The sequence below is a fragment of the Etheostoma spectabile genome, unplaced genomic scaffold (genome assembly GCF_008692095.1).
Source record: "Etheostoma spectabile isolate EspeVRDwgs_2016 unplaced genomic scaffold, UIUC_Espe_1.0 scaffold00001310, whole genome shotgun sequence".
Taxonomy (NCBI): Eukaryota; Metazoa; Chordata; class Actinopteri; order Perciformes; family Percidae; genus Etheostoma; species Etheostoma spectabile.
The window spans coordinates 1-4,947 of NW_022602728.1; the positions used below are offsets into that span (position 1 = coordinate 1).

Here is a 4,947-nt window from a genome sequence, read left to right on the forward strand (position 1 = left end):
CACCTACCTGAAAGAAGAATAAACTGAATGTTTTGGAAGGCCAAGTCAAAAGTTCTGACCTTAAAATGATTGAATTGTTGTTGGAGAGGATGAGGAAGAAAGCAGCTCATGTGAGACCCCAGATGGCCTACATCAGGACATTTCTGATGTCAGTTTGTTGTCTGAGCTGCTAAAAAGCTGATAGCATGATAGAATCAGGTTAAAAACGAAGGGCATGCAGGTTTAACTCTGGGCTGGCGGGAAATGAGATGATGATGATGAGATACTAGGTTGCATAAAATCAAAAACCACATGAAATGACACCAATAAATACATCTGTATCAGTTATCCTAATTTAAACTTCACAAAGTCCAATCAGTCATTCATTTAAATACTGCCATCTGCTGGTAGAAAGGGGGAACAGTTTGGTCCATTACATGGAAACCACATTAAATATGATTTAATGTATTATAGTTAACAGTACCAACTAGGCTCGATATTAAAACTGTAATAAACTACTGTTGCTACCATTTTCTTTGGGTCCAGGTTCTATCAGCTATTTATTGATGGATTTTTTCTTCTAATTCTAGTTACTCTTGTATAACTCAGTGCAGCACAATTTACCGTCATAAAAGCTTGGCTTTTATTGTTTATAGGCTATATTTACTATACTTCCGCCCCACTGCCTTTTTAATGTAGATCTTCAAACGGAGAAATAAAAATAAGAATTTCAAAAAAACAAAAACGGTCCGTTATTGAAATTGGTTTACTCGTTTTTCGTTTTTTGAATCAGAAACCAAACGGAAGAACGGCTCTCTTTTTACCGTCTCTGTGTTTTGGTTTGAAACGACAAACGAAAAAAGGTGGTTTTTCTCCTTATTTCGTTTTGTGGTTCAAACGAAAAAACAAACGATCAAAACGTACACGGACCTTTTCTTAACGTTCCGGGAACGTTCGTTTTTGGTTACAGCGAACGTTCTCGGAACGTTCTCCTAACGTTCTCTAAAAGTTACAACCTTTAGAGAACGTTAGGCGAACGTTCCGAAAACGTTGGAACCTTTAGAGAACGTTAGGGGAACGTTCCCTTAGCGTTGCAACCCTCAGCGAACGTTACGGAACGGTCTCTTAACGTTCCGAGAACGTTCGCTGTAACCACAAACGAACGTTCCCAGAACGTTAGGAAAACCTTCCAATTAACAGCAGACAACCAAACTACAACCAAAACAAACCTTCAGGGAACGTTCCCAGAACGTTAAGAAAACTTAGATTCCCCTAGAAACATTTTCCGACGGAGACGTGTCCGCACGGGAACAGTGACGGGACAGCTAGCTTAACGCAGCGGAACACATTAGCCTAGCTTACTGTAATTGCGTTACTTTTGTAACGCTTTACTCCCAACACTGGTGCACTTTACTAGGATATTTGCATTACAAATAGAACTGTTTATGTTATTATGAAGCCACAAAGAAAGAAAAACACATAGGCCTACTGTGTGAAAATGTGCCTTTATTTGATTCCACATAGCAGGCAGGATATTGTTCACACTGACATTCAAGATGACTTGTACTTGCAAAGCATTCAATTTAACAAAGCTTTGTGACGTCATGTGAAGATATAATCTTCACATGACAGTTACGGTTCTGGTCAGCTCCAGTGTGCCGCAATCGGTCAGTTCAACACGGCACTTGTCGCACGTTCCATTGATATTTGTCCCCGAGCTCCACTTGGGCTGGTCCGCTTGGTTGTACATGACCAGGTTGCCGTCAGCCTGCATGATCACGCGGACAGCGTCTGATCCGTCAGTGCCCGTGGCCCCACAGCCTTGTGTGGGCTATTGGAAACGGCATAGACAACAAAGTTACCATCATCCTGCAGGCGGAACACAGAGACATTTAACTGATGTCAAACATATCAAACCAAAATAAAGCGTGAGAATTTCATTTGAGAGAGTTACTCACCTGGAAGATAGCCTTATATTGCCCGTTGTTGACATCAGAAATTGGCCCATACTGAGCTGTTCATTTATAGACAAGAAGTTCTTACTCATGATTCTGAAAGAGACAAACAACTAAATTGGTGATGTTGCAGTGGCACCAATTTGTAACTGAATAGGGAGAGTGAGGTAAAGTGAGACACTGGGTAATGTGAGACAACCCCTGTATCTAGGCAACAGAACACATTTGTGCCCATGTGACCAATTTGTTTTCCAAGCTCCTCCCACTAAAAACGAGTAAACCAATTTCAAATAACGGACGTTTTTTGTTTTTTTGAAATTCTTATTTTCATTTCTCCGTTTGAAGATCTACATTAAAAGAAAGACAGGTGGGCCGGAAGTAATAGTAAATATAGCCTACAAAAATAAAAGCCAAGCTTTTATAACGGGTAAATTGTGCTGCACTAACGGATACCAGAGTAACGTTAGAAGAAAAAAAATAATCAATAAATAGGCTGATATGAACCTGGACCCAAAGAAATATGTTAGCAACAGTAGTTTACTAAGCTATTTAATAACGAGCCTATCCACGTGCACATCACCAGCCCCGTTTAATGAGCGCATTTTGGTTCAATACAGTTGGTAATATAGGGTAACCTGAGAACTTGTGTGTGCAGAGTTGTTACTGTTTGCGCTATATTATATAATTAAATTCATATTTAATGTGGTTTCCACGTAATGGACCATCAAGGGCAGTTCATAACATTACAAAAACAGGCCAGTAGGTGTCGCACCATGCCTGCTGTGTGCAAACTGCTGTTATATGGAGATGAAAGAGAATTAAGTTTTATGTTCATTAACTTTGGAAAGCTAAACATTTTCCATTATTTTCATTATAACTGCTTTCACAAATCACGTTTCTTAGCCCTGCTGCTTAAGTCTTAGTCTACTCACCAAAATGAGCTCTTTCTCGTCATAATGTTGGTCTGATTTCCATGTGTGCTATTATACTGCGTGAACAGTTTTAGGAGTTGACTGTAACAAATTTAAAAACATGTCTCACATATAGGCCTACAGTCCAGTGGGGGGGGGGGGGCTCTAGTGTGTGTAATAGACAACAAGCAAGTGAACATAATCTAAACATTTTAATAAATAAGTAAATAAATTTGAACAAGTTAATAATTTATTATTTGTCTAAAATGACATCACCACAATGCTCAGCAACAGATGAACATAACTCGATTTAACAGGCCCCCCTAACAACAACCCTCTTAAAATAAAAACTACACACACTCCTGACCAAAGCTATCATACTCTCAAACTCTAATTCATCCCCAGCACTGCTCCACTAATTATAGTTTATTTCTGTTTACCATTTTTATAATTGCTTCTACAGTATATTAACGTATATTTTCTGCTATGAGAGAAGGGAGTTACAAACTCAATTTATACTTCAATCTATATAACCTGTTATATTGTGACAAAATAAATCTACCCACCTACCTGAAAGAAGAATAAAATGAATGTTTTGGAAAGGCCAAGTCAAAAGTTCTGACCTTAAAATGATTGAATTGTTGTGGAAGGATGAGGAAGAAAGCAGCTCATGTGAGGAACCCCAGATGGCCTACATCAGGACATTTCTGATGTCAGTTTGTTGTCTGAGCTGCTAAAAAGCTGATAGCAGTGTTAGAATCAGGTTAAAACAGAAGGGCATGCAGGTTTAACTCTGGGCTGGGGGGGAATGATGATGATGATGATGATGATAACTAGGTTGCAAATAAAATCAAAAACCAAATGAAATGAACAACAATAAATACATCTGTATCAGTTATCCTAATTTAAACCAGTTCACAAAGTCACAATACAGTCAGTCATTTAAATACTGCCATCTGCTGGTAGAAAGGGGGAACAGTTTGGTCCATTACATGGAAACCACATTAAATATGAATTTAATTATTTAATATAGTTAACAGTACCAACTAGGCTCGATATTAAATAACTGTAATAAACTACTGTTGCTAACATATTTCTTTGGGTCCAGGTTCATATCAGCCTATTTATTGATGGATTTTTTTCTTCTAACGTTACTCTTGTATAACGTCAGTGCAGCACAATTTACCCGTCATAAAAGCTTGGCTTTTATTTTTATAGGCTATATTTACTATTACTTCCGCCCCACCTGCCTTTTTAATGTAGATCTTCAAACGGAGAAATAAAAATAAGAATTTCAAAAAAACAAAAACGGTCCGTTATTTGAAATTGGTTTACTCGTTTTTCGTTTTTTGACTTCAGAAACCAAAACGGAAGAACGGCTCTCTTTTTACCGTCTCTGTGTTTTTGGTTTAAAACGACAAACGAAAAAAGGTGGTTTTCTCCTTATTTCGTTTTGTGGTTCAAACGAAAAAACAAACGATCAAAACGTACACGGACCTTTTCTTAACGTTCCGGGAACGTTCGTTTTTGGTTACAGCGAACGTTCTCGGAACGTTCTCCTAACGTTCTCTAAAAGTTACAACCTTTAGAGAACGTTAGGCGAACGTTCCGAAAACGTTGCAACCTTTAGAGAACGTTAGGGGAACGTTCCCTTAGCGTTGCAACCCTCAGCGAACGTTACGGAACGGTCTCTTAACGTTCCGAGAACGTTCGCTGTAACCACAAACGAACGTTCCCAGAACGTTAGGAAAACCTTCCAATTAAACAGCAGACAACCAAACTACAACCAAAACAAACCTTCAGGGAACGTTCCCAGAACGTTAAGAAAAGCTTAGATTCCCCTAGAAACATTTTCCGACGGAGACGTGTCCGCACGGGAACAGTGACGGGACAGCTAGCTTAACGCAGCGGAACACATTAGCCTAGCTTACTGTAATTGCGTTACTTTTGTAACGCTTTACTCCCAACACTGGTGCACTTTACTAGGATATTTGCATTACAAATAGAACTGTTTATGTTATTATGAAGCCACAAAGAAAAGAAAAACACATAGGCCTACTGTGTGAAAATGTGCCTTTATTTGATTCCACATAGCAGGCAGG

The 4,947-nt window shown here is 38.8% G+C and overlaps 1 pseudogene; it reads right to left on the reverse strand.

Annotated features, from left to right (window-relative positions):
* Positions 1–1,578: 1,578 nt before the first annotated feature.
* LOC116674949 (mannose-specific lectin-like) lies at positions 1,579–2,041 on the reverse strand (annotated as a pseudogene).
* Positions 2,042–4,947: the final 2,906 nt, after the last annotated feature.